The sequence below is a fragment of the Pongo pygmaeus genome, chromosome 4 (genome assembly GCF_028885625.2).
Source record: "Pongo pygmaeus isolate AG05252 chromosome 4, NHGRI_mPonPyg2-v2.0_pri, whole genome shotgun sequence".
Taxonomy (NCBI): domain Eukaryota; kingdom Metazoa; phylum Chordata; class Mammalia; order Primates; family Hominidae; genus Pongo; species Pongo pygmaeus.
The window spans coordinates 11,708,721-11,730,233 of NC_072377.2; the positions used below are offsets into that span (position 1 = coordinate 11,708,721).

Here is a 21,513-nt window from a genome sequence, read left to right on the forward strand (position 1 = left end):
GCCCTGTGTAACCTGCAAATTCTATAGTTTGCCATGAAGACATTAGTCCAAGTCTTTGATTATAGTTTTGAATAGAAAGTACAGAGCTCAATGATTTGCCACAGACTCTTTTTCAGGTTGATAGTGATCCATTAAACAGCGTATCCAAAGGGATGTATAAACATATGTCTACTATATGTCATCAACATACACAGATCAGCAAACACCTTGGATTGTTTTCCAGACCCTAGATGGACTGCACTGTGATGTCAACGTTATCTTATTGGCTCCCGATCTGCAGAATTGCTGGTGGTGATGGACTCATTTGCAAACCAAGAGCAATCATTCAAAATTATATAACTGTCATCTTTGGTTGACCTCCAACTCCAGTAATAATCAAGACAGGACGAGGATAAATGTCTAAGCTTCATAAATTACCTATTTCTCATATCTCAGGTTTCAAATTTGATTGTTAACTTCCTTACAATATGCTCAGTGATGCAGCTTAGCTAGTAGGTGCAGCAGTTGCCTCTAAGTGGGGTATGGGAAGAGACGGTTTGAACTTATGTTTAAATGTACTGTTCTCAGCTTCAGTTTTTATTATATTTTTATATCATAAATGTTAGTACAGTAGTATTGGTATCATGTATAAATAAATGAGCATAAAATGGATGTTCTTACTCAGAAGACTTTTACTGACCAAGGAGTGAGATTAACAAAGGATGGAGACCAGTGGATGAGACACCCACACAGAATAGGCCAGGGAATGAAGTGAGAGCCCATTTCTGCTCATCTGGTCTGCACGACAGCTAGAGTATACCCTAACCTGGCACTGGGAAGCCCCTGTATGAGAAACAATAAATTCCTACTCATTTGGAAGGGATCATAGAATTGAAGCTTTTAATTTTGCAGTTATGGAAACTGAAGTGGAGAGAGATTAAGTGACTAAAATGAGCAGCTTTAAAGCCCATTTGGGACATACCAGGGAAAAGAAAATGAAATGAAATAAAGTTCACATCAGAGTGGGACCTGATTCTATTCCATTGTTCTTTCTCAAAATATATTGCCCCAGTTAGGAAATAAACAAACCAAAAACCAAAACAAAGAAAGAAAAGGAAAAGAAGGAAATGGAGAATGACAGTCACTGAACTACACCTTTTGGCACCACATAAATGCTGACAGATGTTCTGGTGAGAGCATTAAGCACAGTGAAGTAACAGCAGTGCATTCCCTGTGCAGAATATTCATCTTGTAACTTAAATCCCATCAGCATTCAGCCTTCAAAAATTGTGACTATCCACCTTTTCTAAAATAAATAACACCAACACATCATCAAAAAATAAAGGTTTACATATAGAAATATTCAGTCCTAATCTTGCTCCAGTAAAATATTCTTCTACAGATGGAAGAGGAAGACACCACACACTTCATAGACAGCATCACATCGAGCCTGGAACACAGCGATAAGAAGGTTGCCACTGTTACTCTGAGAAAGTTATATTCAAAACACATGCATCTTTTCTTAGAATCATACAATTAGAATGCGTCGGTGCTAGCACAGAAAACAGCCTCTGACCACCAATCTCATATTATTTCCTCTACACTACAATGAAGGGGCCTATTTCATACCTGGTTAAATACACTAAGAATTTTGTATCTCATGAAAACTCACGTTTTCTCAAAGTTTCTCAAAGACATGAATGCTATTTTTAAGCAAGGCTGATAAAGTTTTTCTGGCTTCCTTCTAAAAATGAATGTAAACAGTAAGCTCTTACATAAAATTGACAGGGATAGACTCACTTGCCCTCCTTAGGATGGGCGTAGCCTCTATGCAGCCATAATGCAACTGAGTCAGGAAGCTGCATTTATAACAGTTGCCCTGGGAATTCTGACACCAGTAGTTCACATGGTATCCACCATCATCCTGAGCTCCATGCTGATCAGTAGCTCAAAAAGTTTCTTGTAAGGGAAAAGTGCCTGGAGTACCTGGATGGAGGTAAATAGTAAAACAAAACAGAAGGGGAGTATGCAGTGAGAGTGGTCTATGAACAGGCAGAAATCTAGGAGGGTTTTCTAAAATCTAAGTGAGATGCTTAAATTGAGCAATGCCCATGGATAGAAAAAGGCTGAAGGAGGGAGGGTCAGCTTCAGTTAAGTACACGTGGGTACAAAATCCTGTGCTCATTTAATTCTGTGATCTCAGAAATACCATGTAATGGAATAATTACTTAGCGTAAATTTTCACATCAATCATACTGGGATAATGTCTAACATGCAGGATCCTTGTGAAGCTTTAATGAGATATTATGGGTAAATAATCAAGAGCACACTGGATGTGCAAAATGATTTTATTGATTTTTATTTCAGAATAATAACAAAATAAATGAAGAGGTCAGGTTTATAAATTTTTAAATGAAGAAATGTAAATTTGCTATTTAATTCTACACATCCAGAGATAAAATAAGTTCCTAAATGGAATATGCATGACATCTGGTCAATATCTATGTATTCAATTTGCCGAATACATGCCCAAACGTACCAGCGTCTACAAACTAAAGTCAGGGCCAGGGCAGTACCTCAGGGTTACGTCTGATTCTACAGACACAGCCTCACAATTAACTGAAAGTCTCCCTTTTTAATTCTTTTTCATCTCCACCTCTGTTTTTACGGTTTCCAATTTTTGGAAGAAGTACTCCACGATAATGTGGGTGCAGTTAATCCCCCACCTCGGCAAGTAAATTTAATTACATTTAACATTTCAACACTGAATATAGTATCTCTTGAAGAGATTCTATTAATGCTGATGAAAATTACCAGAAATTAGTTCAGAAGAGCATGGGGGCTTGAAATGAACTGACGCAGATAAAATTCATGAAGAAGGAACGTGTGACTAATGCGAAAGCTATGCAATAAATAACCATCTTCAGAGTTGCTCTCCTTGTAGGAACACGTATGCAAATGTTACTCTATACACGCAAAACAGTAGTGGAGGCGGAAAGGATGCAGAAAGGCTCTAATAATCATTTTGCCTTGTACTAAAACAATTAGACAGTTGACCAACACTTAAAATTAGTTTTTGTTCTATATATATACATATATATTTTTTGGGCGGTGGGGGAGGAAGCTAGTACTGTTTAAAGTCATAGACTAACTCAGTATTTTTTATTCCTAGAGGAAGGAACTCCCATAACGTTGAAAAATATTTACACACTGGAGAAGATCACAATGTAATTAGCCACAATGCAGTGTTTATTAAATTCCTAGACCTTACAGAATTTATTTTTAAAATCATAAGTGCTGAGTTTAATTAAACATGTCAAAGGTAGCATGAACTTCATGGGATAGAAGCAGGTAATTTGATTCAAAAATAACAAAAATGCACCCACTTTAGCTCTGTTTTCTAGGTAAGCTAGTATTAGATATGGCCAACTAATATCACCATGCACATGATTAACACTGATTGGTAATTCTTAGGACCCTAAAGATACGTTTTGTTTTTTTGAGTAGAACTTGATCAGAGCTACTGACTGAATATGATTCCGTAAAAAATCCAGGCCACTGAATCATTTTTCTCATGCTAATAGAGGATAGAAACATAAAGAAATACATGATTTAGTATTTTAGAAATTATATATACTTCTTTACGTGTTCTTTGTTGAAAACATACTTTGGAGAAAATGCAGATAAATCACAAAACCCTAAGCAGAGCTGGGGCGTTACAATAACGGCCACGCTTTTCACACTGGAAGGAACAGGCAGAGCACACAGAAGTCAAAGGCATTTGTGACATTTCCACAGCTGGAGGGTGGTAACAGGAGACAAAATTTAAGGTTGTTTCACTAAGAGTCTGTCTGATATCATATACCACACCATAGAAGGGAAATTCTCAGGTCTTACTCTGCTCCGATGCAGAGTAACAAGGGTGTTGGAACATAAGCAATTGTGAATCTGCTGCCTATAACTGACCACTTCTCTCCTACTTAAGAGAGAATAAGGGGTTGCAAGTGATAACCTTCAATACTCACTACTGTACCTGTTTTACTTTTTTAATCGGGGGAAAAAGAACACTGTATATTTGATGTTAGAAAAAAATGTATGTGTATATATACACACACACACACACTATATATATATATATATATGATTCTCATTTGTTTGTTCAATAAATACACCAGGCACAGCCTAAGTGCTAAAATGCATCAATGAAAAAAACAGACAAAAATCCCTGCCTTCATGAAGTTTACATTCTAATGGAGAAAACAGTGAACCAAATAAACAAATTACATAGAGCTACCTGTGGTAAAGGCAATTAAAAAAAGCAACTCAGGAAAATAAGACGATGGGGAGACAATTTAAGTAGAATAATTGGGAACAGCGTCATTGACAAGGTGACATTACAGAAAAGATGGGGAAGAATGAGGAGGTGAGGCGTGTGTATACCTGGGCTGGGGGGTGGGGAGAAAGGAGGGGCTAGGATGGTGTTTCAAGCAAAGTCAAGAGAAAATGCAAAATCCAAGTTCTGGGGGCATGTTCTAGGAGAGGTGAGGAGTTTCCTCTGCAGGAGCAAAAAGTGAGAGGAGGAAACATCTTGGGAGGCGTGGGAGGGATGGGTGGCAGGTGGCAGAGCACAGAGGCCCTTGTTGGCCGCTGTAGGGACTTCTACTCTGCATAGAGTAGTAACGTGGCAGGATTTACATTATCATAGGATTCCTTTGCCTGCTATTCAAAAATAATCTTTATGTTCATTTATTAAAGGTTATTTTGTGTGTCACTTAATATTTATTCATCTCAGCTACATGGGGAGGACCTAATAAACACATTTAAATGCATCATATAAGCTATCGTACTGTTCATGCTCTCCCTGGCCATGACACCAGTACAGCAATTACTTTATTATATCCCAGGTACTAGTTGTCACATCTGGATCCCACCAGACTTTTTAGTTCTTGATCCCTAGGGAATGTCTCTTCCATTTTTATATGTGGCAATTCAATATTTAGAACAGAGGAAGGACTCAAAAAATTTGTTGAATACAAGACATTTTGAATGCAAAATATAAGACTTCTAAAATAGCTACAAAACACAACTGTAAATCAGAATTCACATGTTAGTAAGCTACCTGTAGAAACACAAACATAAATCTTTGCTCCCACACCATTCCAACTGGAACTTTCGGTCAGGCTTATTAGCTAGGATTCTCCAATTTGGCCATTATCATCATAAGAGTTGAACCACATCTGGAATTGTCCGGACAAATAAATACACATATATTTAACAATGAAAATTCTTTTTCCTTAATTGTGTGGATAAAATTTATGAGTAAAATGGGCAAATATATATTTTTAAACAATTGAAACTATTTTTTGTTAATTGTGTGGATACAATTTATAAGTAAAACACCCCAGAAAAGATTTTGTAACATGGCATTAGAAAATTCTCGCAATTTTTTTTATCACATGTTTGACTCTCTGCTTTTGTTTAAAATGCCACCTAAAGAGCCTACTTAGTATGTTTTCAGATATATCCACATAATACAAATACCTGGATTAAAAAAATGTAAGCGTTCAAATTTAAAATATTTACATTCTTAAATATAAGGGAATGGGCAATCATAATCATACCATCCAAAGAGTTAACTTAATTGCATTTTAAACTCTTTATTTGGATCACATGCATATACTGTGTCCTATAGTTTGAAGACTTAGTGTCACGTAAATCGTTAGATTGATTTACAAAATGTGTGAGCACCCAAACAATATATTCCTAACGTAAGACTTTATAGTCATTTACTTTTATAGTTCAGCAATATTATTAAATTACAGTCAATGTGGAAAACACTTCCAAAGGTCAAAGTTTTCTTAAATCACTTTCTAAATCCATACCATTGAGATTGACCTTCATGCCTTAAAAATAAAAAGATTTCTTAGCTTTAAGACAATAAACAGAAACTTTTACTTTTATTTAATAATTAGTTGAAATGAAACACTTAGTAAGAGATGCCCTCAGAGTAATATATGCCTTTCTTCCTCAGTTTCTTTAAAATAAAAATATCCACGGGTAGGCAATTAATATATTAAAACATGAAAATATGTTTCTGATAAAATTAAATCATTTTTAAGTCAACAGGGTCATTCTTCACACTTAGCTTATAACTTACAAAGTCATTCAAATTTCAAATAATATTAATCAAACATAAGTTTTATCTTGTATTTGTCAAAATTAAGGTGAAAATCATTTTGTATCACTATTATTATCCATTTGAAAATATTTTAAGTTTAGAGATAAATACTTAAGGACTTTTTTATAAAGACTTTATAAATACTAAAGAATCTCTCAGGCATTCCATTTTACTGCACTCACAATTCTACAAGGTACAGCTATCTTAAATATATAACAATCTAAAATATAATTCCATAGATTGTCATTTTATTCAATCACTGGTTTCAAAAAATCAATTTGTTTCCTTAATCTGTTGGGTATCACAATTTTTTTGTTTTAACTACAGTGGTGGCACAGGTGAAATCTATGAAGCCATTGTAAATTTTGGGCAACAATTTTCTCAATGAGTTATTTGAATAAAAGCAATCTTGAAACACTTGGTAAAGGTTTTCTATAATTAAGGGGTGTGTGCATCTTATTTACACCTGCACCATTTAGAGTGATCAAAACATGTAATTATTGTATTCTAGTTCTAGTATAAACTTATCACTGAGAACCAAATAATCTCTGCCAAAAAGAGAAAGCTATGCAACAAGTTAGCTGCCCAGTATATTAAATTTTTGGCTACTTTACATGGTGACTCTGGTTGAGTGATTTTTTTTTCCTTTACTCTCCATGAATAATTTCTTTCTGGATGGGGTTATTCCTTTAATTGTGCATTGAAGGAGAAAAAAAAAAAAGACCTACAATTTCCAAATTAACTCTTACTTAATTCTCACAGAATTGTATGTGATTACTTACATGGATAATCATAACTTTCATAAAATCTAAAGTACATATCTATGACATACCAAGTCTTACTAAAAACAATAATTAAATGGTTATAATGGTTAGTTAATAGGGAAATGACCCATGAATTCTTAAAACCACTTTCTGTTTAATTTGGTTATTTGGTTTTACAATTTCAATGTTCAGATGCTGAATAAATTGATAACTGTGAGGTCAGAAATAAATTCTTACCATATTTTCTACACATAACTTTAACCTGCAGTTTTAAAACTTTAGTTAAAATTATCACAAAAACAACATTCATAATGAAAGCATTGAAAAACCAAACGCGGTTAGTTTTCACTTTTTGTCTTTTACCTTTGCTTTACCTTTTGAAATAAATGGTCCTTAAATACTTGAAAACTGTAGTCTAGGCAAACAAGACGACTAGTCCCAAAGATGAAGGGTTACTCTTCCCTCCTTCCCCAGGCTGTGGAGCAGGCGGTTCCTGGCAGCCTACCCACTTCCTCCTCCCTCCCTGCACCACGGCTAAAAGGAATCACAGAGCAGCTCAAAAACCGAGAAGGGAGTGAAGAACAGCCTCGAAAAAGTCAGGACGCTGAATTATCCTATGGTAATTTCTGCTTTCACTCGCAAACAGTTTAAGAGAAAGCAAAGCAAGACATATCAGAGATACCACAAGCCTAGTGGTTGCTGTCTTAAAAGAGAAAAGAATAGAGTTCAGCCAGGCACAAAGGTCTCCATGGCAACAGTGAATTTGGACCCCCATTGGCATTATTTATGCAACATTTCATCACAAAAGGACCCTCCCACTAGCCTGCCTGGCAAATTCTAGTTTTCTAATCTCCCACTCCTTTGCCTTGAATGTATCTGGATTCTTAGCTATCTGTATGTTAACATTAAAACACACACACACACACACACACACACACACACACACGAGACAACAACAAACAAAAAGATCATGAAATGATTATCAAACTCAAAACAGACTTTATTTCCTTGATGAATTCAAAAGCAAGAGGCAGATTCAAGATTGTTTAGAGTTCATATTCAAAGCCAGTCTAGTTTTGGTTTCAAATATGAACAGCTGTTCAACAAATAAGTTTATTCAAATTATTTGGTTTTTTGAAATAGATTACAATTCAAAGAGAGTACAAAATGGCAAAATCTAACCAGCCCAAAAGGCTCACAGGAAAAAGAACTTGCTAGATATGGACTTTGAAGCTAAATTTTATATAATGATATCCATCCCCACCCACTCCTAGCTATTATAGTACCTCAAACAACTCCTTTGAGTCTTTTACCTTATTCTTTCTATTTTAGCCACAGCTTCCAAAAACATAAATTCGGCAAAGTATTTTAAGCACTTTTTATTGACCTGGGTACCAAATGGATCCCAGGTCCACGTTTTATAATTAAATGACCTGGGACAAGTTATTTAAAACAGAGGTAACGCCCTAGTGGAATTAGGTTGTTGTGAGTATTAACAAGATGATATCTGCAGAAGTACTTTCTTCAATTCTAAAACAATATACAAATGTAAATGGTTAGGATAATATTTGATGGCACTGAAAGGAAACACTAGTCTTCATTTGAAAAGGGCTGTATTTAGTATTAGTTCAAATAAGAACTAAACAAGGTGATTTCTTAAAAATAAGATTTTGTAAATTTTTTTTTTGGGGGGGATGGAGTCTTGCTCTGTCTCCCAGGCTGGAGTGCAGTGATGCGATCTCAGCTCATCGCAAGCTCCGCCTCCCAGGTTCACACCATTCTCCTGCCTCAGCCTCCCAAGTAGCTGGAACTATAGGCGCCCGCCACCATGCCCAGCTAATTTTTTGTATTTTTAATAGAGATGGGGTTTCACCGTGTTAGCCAGGAGTCTCGATCTCCTGACGTCATGATCTCCCTGCCTCCGCCTCCCAAAGTGCTGGGATTACAGGTGTGAGCCACTGTACCTGGCCCTGTAAATTATTTTTTAAAAACATACAAGCTTATTATTAAAAATTCAGAGTACATACTTTGATAAAGTACAGGGTAGTCCTTATTCCATACACTCCCAGCATCAAATCCATTCTCCTTTTTGTAAGGTCCTCTGAGCTGGCCGCACCATGGCCAAGTCATCGTGATATCCCCCTGCCCTCGCGATAATGTACTTTGTGAGATTCCCCCACCCTTGTGAATGTACTTTGTACGATACATCCTCCCTGCTCTTGTGAATGTACCCTGCCCTTGTGACAATACACCCTCCCTGCCCTTATGAATGTACCCTGCCCTTGTGACAACACACCCTCCCTGCCCTTGTGAATGTACTTTGTACGATACATCCTCCCTGCCCTTGTGAATGTACTCTGCCCTTGTGACAATACACCCTCCCTGCCCTTGTGAATGTACTTTGTAACACCCTCCCCGCCCTTGTAACAATACACCCTCCCTGCCCTTGTGAATGTACTTTGTAACACCCTCCCCGCCCTTGTAACAATACACCCTCCCTGCCCTTGTGAATGTACTTTGTATGATACATCCTCCCTGCCCTTGTGAATGTACTCTGCCCTTGTGACAATACACCCTCCCTGCCCTTGTGAATGTACTTTGTATGATACATCCTCCCTGCCCTTGTGAATGTACTCTGCCCTTGTGACAATACACCCTCCCTGCCCTTGTGAATGTACTTTGTAACACCCTCCCCGCCCTTGTAACAATACACCCTCCCTGCCCTTGTGAATGTACTTTGTAACACCCTCCCCGCCCTTGTAACAATACACCCTCCCTGCCCTTGTGAATGTACTTTGTACGATACATCCTCCCTGCCCTTGTGAATGTACCCTGCCCTTGTGACAATACACCCTCCCTGTCCTTGTGAATGTACTTTGTAGGATACATCATCCCTGCCCTTGTGAATGTACCCTGCCCTTGTGACAATACACCCTCCCTGCCCTTGTGAATGTACTTTGTAACACCCTCCCCGCCCTTGTAACAATACACCCTCCCAGCCCTTGTGAATGTACTTTGTAACACCCTCCCCGCCCTTGTAACAATACACCCTCCCAGCCCTTGTGAATGAACTTTGTATGACACATCCTCCCCGCCCTTGAGAATGTACTTTGTAACATCCTCTCCCTGCCCACAAAAAACTGCTCCTGGCTGGGCGCGGTGGCTCACACCTGTAATCCCAGCACTTTGGGAGGCCAAGACGGGTGGATCACAAGGTCGGGAGATCGAGACCATCCTGGCTAACACCATGTAAGCCCGTCTCTACTGAAAATACAAAAAATTAGCCGGGCATGGTGGCGGGCACCTGTAGTCCCAGCTACTCGGGAGGCTGAGGCAGGAGAATGGCATGAACCCGGAAGGCAGAGCTTGCAGTGAGCCGAGATACCACCACTGCACTCCAGCCTGGGTGATAGAGCGAGACTCTGTCTTAAAAAATAAAAATAAAAAAAAACTGCTCCTAACTCCACCGCCTATCCCTAACCTATAAACTAATGATAATCCCACCACCCTTTGCTGACAACTTTCTCAGACTCAGCCCACTTTCACCCAAGTGAATAAACAGCCTTGTTGCTCACACTAAGCCTGCTCAGGTGGTCTCTTATAGGGACACACTTAACACTTTTTATACGATTGCTTGTCTAGACCTAGATTCTTTATTCACCTTTACTTAGGTATTGATTGACACTATGTTGTCTTTAAGACAATTTTGCAAGAAAGTTCATGGGTGCCTGTCTTTCCTGTTAATGCATGTTTAAGAGGATTTTCCATTATCTGCAAGGCAGGCAAATGTCCCCATTATGTAACCCTCAGAGGCATTTTTCACCAAGAATGGAATGTTCGTGGTACGTCCAGAAGCACAACTCACCATCATTCTCTGTGAAGGTGTCCCTGGAATTGTGCCCTACTTAGAAGGTTATACAACTTTGGGGTCACACTTTTCCTCACTCACAATTCTGAAGAAATCATTCAGTTACCTCTGACACTGAAAACTGCAGAATAGAATTAAAAAGCCAGATTGATATATCCCTCTTGTAAGAAAATTACTTTCCCAGGTGAGAACTATCGTAAAAATAACAACCCATACATTAGCTCCTGGTTATCTCTCTTCCACATCTATTGCCTTTTTTTCTCTCTTCTGCTTTATTTCTTCATACCAGTCCTGCCTATTTCTGCACTATATTTGTCTGCTTGATGCTTCTAACATGGTTTCATTTCAGCAATAGTTTTTTCTTTTTTTCCTTTTTTTTGGAATAATCTTTGCCAGCTCATTGTTACTCCTTTCATGCCTCCTCTGTCCTATGATTTCTTCTTTGATTTCATTTTTGTTCATAATTTTAAACTTATTTAGGTTATAAAAAATGGTTAACTTTCTTACATCACCTGGAGGTAATTTTATTTTTCTGTGGTTATACTTCCCCTGCCTTTTGTGTATTATTTTTGTGTTCCTTTATTCTCTTTCTGATTTCTTTGTTTCTTACTTTTTATGGACAATGTCAACCCACTATCTTTAAACATTCCAGTTTATTGCTTATTTTTGAATTATGGCAACCTTTTCTTGGCCTGACTTTTGCTTGGTAACAGATTGGGGAAGGGAACAATTCTAAGTATGAAAAAAAGTGAAGGCAGCTGGTAGCTGAAAACGTAGTTCATATGCTACCCACCCCCCAACCCCTGACATTATTTTCTCCTATTGGAGCTTGTCCTTCATAGAGCTTCATCTCTCCTGTGTCCCCCTCATGTCTTCAGAACTCAGTGTTTCAGTTGAGGATTCTGGCTCAGGAACCTATCTACCTTCCTTCCTTCCTTCTTTCCTGCCTGCCTGCCTTCCTGCCTGCCTGCCTGCCTTCCTACCTGCCTGCCTTCCTGCCTTCCTTCCTGTCTGCCTTCCTGCCTGCCTGCCTTCCTGCCTTCCTGCCTTCCTTCCTTCCTGCCTTCCTTCCTTCCTTTCTGCCTTCCTTTCTTTCTCCCTTCCTCCCGCCTTCCTTCCTTCCTTCCTCTTCTTTTTTCTAAAATGAAATATGCTTAATGTATGATATCTGGGAAGACATGTGTAAACTCACATATCTCCTTCATATGAGCTTGTGCTGATTTATTTCCTAGTATTATTGTAAATGGAATTTTATTCTCAATCCTCTTGTATTTTTGGTTCATTTTAGTGTTTTCAGGAAAGAAGTACAATAAAATCAACATTGTGAGATAATCATAATAGTGGTTTAAGGGAAACCCCAAAGATGCAAAAATGTTTACTCTTGACAAAGTTCAACAGTATTCTTAAGTAAAAAAAAAAAACAATTTTTGCAGACCAGAAATAGTGGGGGAAAGCCCTCAATTTGATCAAAACAACAACCAAACATCTACCTAAAAATTATAATCAAAACCTCAGCATGCTTTTATGGGGGGTAAGGGGCCTGACTTAATGGACAGTGGATTCTAAAATTTATATAGAAATGCATAGGGCTAAGAAGAGCAAGCAGTCTTAAAGGAAGAGAATAAATCTGGAAGACAGCCTACCAGATAACATGGCAGACTAGAAAACTGCAGTCATAAAGATTGTGTGGTATCCATATAAGGAGAGACAAACAGAACAGTGGAGCAGAAGAGAATCCAGACGTGAAGCCACACATACACCTGATTTACAAGAAACATGACACTGCAGTGCAGAGGGAAAGACAGTGCCTTCATCTGCTGAAAAAAAATGCAACATGACCCCAGCTGCAAAAAAATTAAAAAAATCAATTTCATCTGGAGTGAAGGGCTAGATGTGAAAGATTAAATGAAAATGCTTATATGCGGCACATGCATAACCTTGGAGTAGCCAAGGCTTTCTTAAGCAGGACACAAAATGAGCTAACCATAACGGAATATGAAAGTAATAAATTGGGCCATATTAAAATTGAGAAATTCTGTTTACCAAAGACCCCATCAGGAAAGTGAAAGTACACTAATGGGAGAAGATATTTTCATTCTCTCTTTCTTTGTATATGCGTTAAGTCTGAAATGCAATGTAACATGACATTAATAGACAACCCAGTGGAAAAAGGGTAAAATACTTAACAAGCACTGCACAAAAGAAAACAATCACATGACCCCTGTGGCCAATAAATAAATGAAAAGACGACTGATATAGTTTGGCTGTGCCCCACCCAAATCTCATCTTGAATTGTAGCTCCCATAATTCCCACGTGTCATGGGAGGGACCTGGTGGAAGGTAACTGAATCATGGGGGCGGGTCTTTCCCATGCTGTTCTCATGATAGTGAATAAGTCTCATGAGATCTGCTGGTTTTATAAAGGGCAGTTCCCCTGCATATGCTCTCTGGCCTTCTGCCATGTAAGACGTGTCTTTGCTCCTCCACTTTGCATCATGATTGTGAGGCCTCCCCACCCATGTGGAATTGTGAGTCCATTACACCTTTTTTCCTTTTAAATCACCCAGTCTCCAGTATTTCTTCATAACACTATGAAAATGGACTAATATGACAATCAACTTCACTACTCACCAGGGTACAAAATTTTAACCACTATAGGATGCCACTAAGTACTCATTAGAATGATTAAAATTTAGAGAGACAGATAATGCCCAAATTGGCAAGTATTGGGTGTTATTGGAACTTTCATAAAACTGTAAGTGGGAATATAAAATGTTAAAATAAATGTGACGGTTGTGACTTTCTTCTAAAATTCTTGATAAACATACTCTGTTTCTCAGTAATTCTACTCGATAATGCCACAAACTAAAAAATGTGCACATAAGTACACCAGAAGACATCTCCTATAATGCTCACGTCAGTCCCAACTGAACACTACAGAAATGCCCAGTCACTAGAATGAATATAGTATAGTATATGTACACAGTGAAATCCTGTTCAGCAAAGTAAATAAACCATGTATAACCATGCACACTATTATGACTGAGTCTCACACACGTAACAGTGAGCAAGCTGCACTTGCTGGAATATATTAGGCTGGTGCAAAAGTAATTGCAGTTTTTGCCATTATAGCAAAAACCAAAATTTTTCTGTGTGTATATGCTACTGTTAAAAAGGTTCTAAATTATTTTAAATCCTAGATTTTTAAAAGCTATGACAGGCATGCATGTATGAAAACAGGAATATTATTTACTTACTAAATGTTCTTGATCTAAAAAAATCAATTTCAAAGGTTTCTAGCAATATTGTTGCCAATTTTCTTTTTAAAGAAAATATAGGATTTTTACTTTTTACAAAATAAAAGTAGAACTAAAGTTTAAAGGAATCACTATTTGCTGTGGTTATCATTAACTTTAAAATAATTGACTATGCTGTGGCCCTTTGGACAAATAATCCAATTTTTTGGACAAAAAACAAACAAACAAACACACACAAACAAAACCTACATGTTCATGATGTTGATGTCCTGGCAATTTTTATCTACCCATATGGACAGAGGGGCGGAAGAATAAGTAGCATTAACACAGAAAAGTTTTAACATGAAATAGGTGACTTGGTAGTGATTCACAAATAAGTTAACGTTAACATTTAAAATGTTTATGCTAACAAAACTTGATATTTAGGAGAGACTTTAAAAGACATGACTCCTGAAATTTTGGCTTCTTATTTTCTGATAATCAGCATTTCAGTGTAAAACTCTGTAATTCTATTTATTATCCTTCCAGACGCTAAGGTATAAAATTACACAAAATTGACAGCCAAATTACTGTGTCTGCCTTCCAAGGGACATGGGGAAGCTCCAACACAAAGATTCTTTTGCAATTAAATCCTTGCAAGGAGTAATATTTTTAGGGCCAGCTCAGCTTTTATCTGTAATCCAGCAGTTATTGCTGCTGAAATGGATTGCAGGAGGTGATAAGGAAAAAAATGGGAAAACAGGATGAGGAAGGAAGTCAAACAAACAATGCTGGACTTTTGCCTAGGGGCCTTGTAGTGACAAGTACTCAGATACAAGTGAAATCCCAGTGCTGCCTGCTGCTGCACTAAACTCCTGAAAGCAAGTGTCAGACAGACTCAAAAATAGGACCATTGGTACTAAGAGACTAGATGTATATGTCATCACACACTAGCTAATATCCCTGAATCCAGTGTAAATTCGAAGTCTGTACTAGCAGTACTAGTAGGGTATATTAAATCTATTAATAATATATATTCTGGCAGGGTATAAACCTCTTATTTGAGACCTCACATGCCTTTCTTCAATCTGTGCCTCAAACTAAAGCTCATGCAATGACAGATGAAGAAGACAAAATCATTTCAGAAGCAGCTCTCTACCCTGGCATGAAATTAATTTCACTGTATTCAAAGCAAGGTTTCTCAAATGGAATGTATAGTTGAGCATCTCGGTAATAGTTCAGCTTTAAACCCATTGGCATACCTGATGTTGTAAATTATCAATCCATGAAATTCACATGATTTTATATTTTTGGGATTAAAAAGCTTGAAGACAGAAAATTCCATCCAGTTATCAAATACACAACGACAATGATTGCCAGAAAATTAACTTAGAACACACTTTTTAAAATGCATTAATTAATTAGAGGTAAAGAAACACATCTGCTATATGGAATCAGCACCACTGCCTCCTAAAATGCCACAATGCACCACTTTTACTATAAATATATATTCTTTGCAAATAATATCAATAATAACAAACACAGGATCTCATTTTTAAAGTAATCTCTTTCTCCAAGACACATACACACATGCATACACGCATGCGCACCTTTGCAGAATGCAAAATTTTAAATTACAAATTGAGAGTCTCTTTATGGCAGAACTGGGAGTATTTTTTGTTTATTACCAGATGGAAAGCATCTATCATATTTTATCCTTTTCTAGATCTCAGGCATAAATTTAAGGCACTGTCTTCTAAGAAATAACTCGACTTGTTTGACTACTAAGAATACTGCATCCTAATCACCCAGCATTAAGAGTGGCATTTGTTTCAATTTTTTGCATAATTAGCTCATGTCTTTACTTGATCCTTTAACATTTATGTAAAGTGGTGATCATGAATAATACTCTGTCAAGACAGAGTGGGCCCTGTTTCTTTGGCTGGGCTTAGGTATTATGTCATTGCCCTTGGCTGAGGCACCTAAGGAATACCAATAAGAAAAGGCACATGACTAAGCATTTTAAGTTCTTCCCACAATGTGCTTGGCTAAGGCACTAGCCAAAGAGAGTACTTTAAAATATTTATTTTAAATATTTATTTGCAAAGATAAATAAAACAAATGAGTAATTTCTTGAAGATATATCACATTTCAATACATCAAAGCATAACTATATACATGTTTTTGTATAACCATTCCCTGTAGGATATATTTGCCTTCGGTATTATAAAAATCCCTTACATTTAGGCTGGAACATTTTGTCCTTTAAATAGTTAACTTCCTACAGCCTTGAGAAGTTCAGATGCGTAGAGGGTAGTGGTTAAAGGTGTTGCCTTGGAGGTGAGGGTTACAGGTGGACAAACAGGCTGAACATGACTGGCATTCCCCTATGTCTAGGACTCTAGTGTTCTCTTTGTGCTTTTTGTTTGCTTATCAGCATTTTTTTAACTGATAGCAGTATTTAAATACTTGGCAATCAATCTTTCGTGAATTCTAATATATTTATTCCATTTCTTCTTGACTGCCTGAGAACAAACTCTCATTTGTTCTTTGTACTATGGTGAGGTTTGGTGTGTGTGGAGCAGGACAGGCAGCGAACCCAAACAAGTCCAGCAGAATCTCTGACGATAAAAGGATACTGCTCACGGATATGGCAGCACTGTATATTAAACTGATGTGAATCACAATAGGTTCCGTGACTTATCATTTGTAGAAACAGCACGTTGTTCTTCTAGAATTTTGAAGACTTTTCTGTAAGACTTGTTGAATATACCTCTATTTCTGAACAGTGCCTATACATTGGTATCTTAAAAATAGGGCCCTTCCGTGTATGTTACAGCTTAAGTTCGTTCTAGAACTGATATTGCATTATTTGAAATCAATGTTTAGATGTCCACAGGCTTTGTTTACAGCTTTGTAAAGGTCTTAAATACTGAGTTTGCTCCCTTTATTACCCATTCCATCTGGAATGAGATGATTCCTAGGTATTTCAAAGCTGCTGACATACCTGATGGACTGAATGAAAATTTAAGGCTCATTTAGCTCTACAGATTTATGTTATGTTCTCTATTTCTTGCTCTAAGCTTACAATTTGGCCTTAGCCAATAATGTGCTTTTCTTAATTCACCAATGAGCAGTCCGAATTAGGGAATATTCTTTTTTTTGAAACAGAGTGTCAGTCACCCAGGCTTGTGTGCAATGGTGTGATCACTGCTTACTGCAGCCCTAGCCTCTCAGACTCAGGTGATCCTCCCACTGCAGCCTCCCAAGTAGATGGGACTACAGGTGTGCTCCACCATGCCCAGCTAATTTTTGTATTATTTGTAGGAAAGGATTTAGCCATGTTGCCCAAGCTGATCTCAAACATTTGGGCTCAAGTGATTTGTCTGCTCCGTACTGAGACTACGGGCATGAACCACGAAGCCTGGCTGGGAATATTTCTTTAAAAATATAATAATAACAATGAAGATAAGTAGAGCTGGTATTTTATTGAGAAGGCAACTCACCACTGGATAATGAGGACAACTCATTTCCTATATCGCTGAAATTACCTTTTTCCATATTCTCATGTGATAAAAATAGCTGTATTTTTGTTGTTGTTGTATCCAAAAAGCAGTTTAGCCTTAAAGTAAAATGTTATCATTGTTTCTGTGTACATCCAATGAGGCAAGTTATTATTATCTCATTTTATAAATAAGGAAACAGATTCAGAGAGGTTAAATAATTTGTCCAAAATCATGTTTGTGTTCTTAACTACTAGAGAGACCTATCTATAATCATTTACAAAGTTTTAAGTTTGTCTTCTAGGAGCCATGGCTAACAACCACCACATCATGTTCTTACTGGGTTTGTATAATAATGATAAATCAGATTCTCCATCCCTCTACACCACAACCAAGGGGGATACGTGCTGATGAGGAGAAATTTCAGCTCCCTAAGAATCAGGTAAGTTCCTAGGTGTGCCAGGATTCCAGGGGGGTCTCCTACCCAGTAATCCCACTAAGCAATTCTTTACCACCATGGTTTTGTCAACCATTCTAAAGGTAACCAAGGTTGATATTGTATACACATTTTAAAATCCTTTATCTGATTACATTTAAATGGTATAGTGTTGCGCCTCCTTAAATAAGAGGAAATACATATCACCTTTCTTTTCATTAAGCCTCCTATGGGAGGGTTTACAAGTTGAGGGAAAGGAGGAAGTGTCTATTTCTTATAGTCTTAATATACGAATTGAAGATGAAGAACTGGGAAAATACATCTTCTCCATGAAAATTGATGAAAAATATGAGACTTAACCAAAAGGTTTCACAAACAACTGTAAGTATAAAACTTTAATATTTATTATAGTGAAATTCATTAACAGCTAGGTCAAAAAACATGAAAAGGAAGTAAGCATCTTGTATTAGTGCATTCTCACGCTGCTATCAAGAACTACCTGAGACTGGGTAATCTATTAAAAAAAAGATGATTAATTGATTCACAGATCTGCATGGCTGGGGAGCCTCAGGAAACTCACAATTACGTCAGAAGGTGAAGGGGAAGCAAGGCACACCTTACATGGCAGCAGGAGAAAGAGTGAGCGAGCAGGGAACTGTCACACACTTTTAAACCATAAGATCTCATCACATGTCATGAGAACTCTATCACAAGACAGCACCAGGGAGATGGTGCTAAGGCATTTGAAACCACCCCCATGATCCAGTCATCTCCTACTAAGCCCCATCTTCAACATTTGGGAATTACAATTCCACATGAGATATGAGTAGGGACACAGATCCAAATCATAACACATCTATAGCAACATCAAAAATGTATGGGACAATCTACTTAGGCAGTTCATGATAACATAGCAATATTTCCTGGAAAACTAAAAAAAATTACTAATAAGTGTTAAAGGAGGAAAGTTAACTATCCTAGTAAACTTCATCTTGAACAGGTATTCATTTCTAACAGATGTTTTTGGAAGCTTGTGTCTTCTAGAACTTTTCTGTAGTTACAAATATATTTACACATATTTAGTGACCATTTTTGGAGTTTTGAAAAAGTAACTTCTTTTGTGTATGAAATTTTGAAGTTGCCCGCAATAGTTCTTGCCATATATAGCATTTCTTCTCAAACATGACATCCATGACTGGCAAAGGATTTGGGTTTTTTTGCTTGTTTGTTTGCTTTTGCTAGTTCTTAAAATCCCAAACAAGTAGAACTTGTACTTATTCATGAGGTCCACATACATCAAAGGTTAAATTTATACCCATGAGTACAATTAAGTGAAAAGTCAGGAAAATGGAGAAGTGATTATGAAAATGGAGTTTAGACTTTCCCTTGGGGTTCTCAGGCCAGGAAGCTTGCTATTCTGGTGATGAGAAATGGCACACTGATTTGGCTATCTAATTTCTTGAGAGTCTTACTGTATGCCCAGGAACCATAAAAGTGGAAGTTTCTTCTGCTCTTCTGATGGCATTCTATGGCCATAGAGTTAATAGTTGGGTTACACTCAGGAATTCGAGTTAAGAAGTGGCTCCAAAATGCATCAAGGTACCTACTTTTAGCAAGTCGCAAATACTGAGACCACAAATGGTCTTTATCCAACTCTAAAGCAAAAGTATAAATATGGATCTGAATTTAAATTATCTATGATTAAAATATGTGACTTAAATTTCCATTCCTCCATCTACCGTCTAGAGTTTTCCTCAGCTGACACTGTCAATGTCCAAGGCAATCACTGAAGTATTTACCTGCTTACAGAATTACATACCTATGCTAATACAGCAAGTGTGTGGACACACTGTTTTGTCAAGTATAGGAAAAACATTTGCTGACACCTAAATTCTAAGCAATATGTGAGGTACACTAAAACTAAAAAAACAAAAACAAAAACAAAAAATTTGTATTATATGTATCAAATATTTTCCACAGATATATTAAGTATATTGTGTGTTGTAGGTGAATAATTGTACCAACATGTGTGCAAATCTTTTATATGAAGATTAGGCCAGGCATAGTGGCTCACGCCTGTAATCCCAGCACTTTGGGAGCCTGAGGCAGGTGGATCACTTGAAGTCAGGAGTTCGAGACCAGCTTGACCAACATAGTGAAACCCTGTCTCTATCTAAAATATTTTTAAAAATTAGCTGAATTTGATAGTGCACGTCCGTAATCCCAGCTACTCAGGAGGCTGAGGCAGGAGAATCCCTTGAACCCAGGAGCGGGAGGTTGCAGTGAGCCAAGACTGTGCCACAGTTGCACTCCAGCCTGGGTGACAGAGCAAGACTCCATCTCAAAAAAAAAAAAAGAGAGAGAGATCTTGGGAATTAGATGGCGCAATTCCTACCACCATTAAAGTCAGAGTAAAACCAAAGTATATTTATTAGTCATTTCTACCTCTTATATATAACTATGTCTGGTAATTGTGACTTGATTTTGTTTGAACAAAATTTCTATTTTTAGTAGAAATAGAGAATTGCTTGAACCTGGGAGGCAGAGGTTCCAGTAAGCCAAGATCACACCAATGCACTCCAGCCTGGGCAACAGAGCAAGACTCTGTCTCAAAAAAAAAAAAAAAAAAAAAAAAAAAGAAGATTAGCCCAGGAAATTGTATTTCAAAATTATTGGGCAGAACACTTCCAGACAATGATGTTAGTAAATTAGCTTAGTAGTAATAAACAGCACAGAAATCAGAAAGTAATGAGAGCATTGGTGGTAAAAATGCGGTGGGAAGAAGGTACCAGCAGACATTGTGAAGTCATCCATGAATGCTTGCCTCCCGGTGAGAAGGCAAGCTCACAGGTAAAGAGCTAAATTAAATGAAATGAATCCAAAGAATTCTAAATCTGACCAATATTCTCATTTGACTTGCATAAAACAGCAAGGATTTTTTTTTATACATGATATTCTATTTTAGTAATACTATATATATAGATGTCAAAATATCTTAGAATGTCACATCTCTGAATGTATAACTAAGGGCTATGTGAATAATGTGTTTGTATCCATAGATGTATAAACGAGAACATGCATATGCATATTTCACATAAACATAATGTTGAGCAGCAAAATATTTGAGAACGACAGGAAAGCTAGTATCACATTGTTTCTGTTTCCCATAGCATTATTGTCACCTTTTTTCTCTTCATGACCTAATTGGAATGATCAGATTCCATTCTTCTCCATTTTGCATAGACTCTTTCTTGCAATTCTATGGAAAATGATGTACTGCTCTATAAGAATTTTTTTGTGTGAAAAAAATGAAAGGAAGGCGCATCACATTAAGTGATAAATAATTGGAACAGATTTAATTCCAGTTATTAAAAATAAAATTTAGATCTCTAAATTTTAATGTGGTCTATTTGAAAACCCTTAATCATTTTAAATTTATTCAAATTATTTTATTAGATGTAATTGTTAATATTTAATTGTTCACTTCTCACAACTCATTAAGATTTCAATAACATATTTTTCTAAATAAGAATATATCATAATACATAA

The 21,513-nt window shown here is 37.1% G+C and overlaps 1 protein-coding gene across 3 annotated transcripts in view; it reads right to left on the reverse strand.

Moving 5' to 3' along the window:
* Positions 1 to 21,513, reverse strand: part of CTNND2 (catenin delta 2) — a 948,689-nt gene that overhangs the window by 618,882 nt on the left and 308,294 nt on the right. Inside the window, exon 1 of one of the 3 annotated variants that reach the window (XM_063664666.1) lies at positions 7,296 to 7,514. The exons of the other annotated variants lie outside the window; for them this stretch is intronic. The gene's annotated coding sequence lies outside the window, so the exon portion shown is untranslated. Of the gene's footprint in view, positions 1 to 7,295; positions 7,515 to 21,513 lie in introns of those variants that run through there. 3 annotated transcript variants of the gene reach the window in all.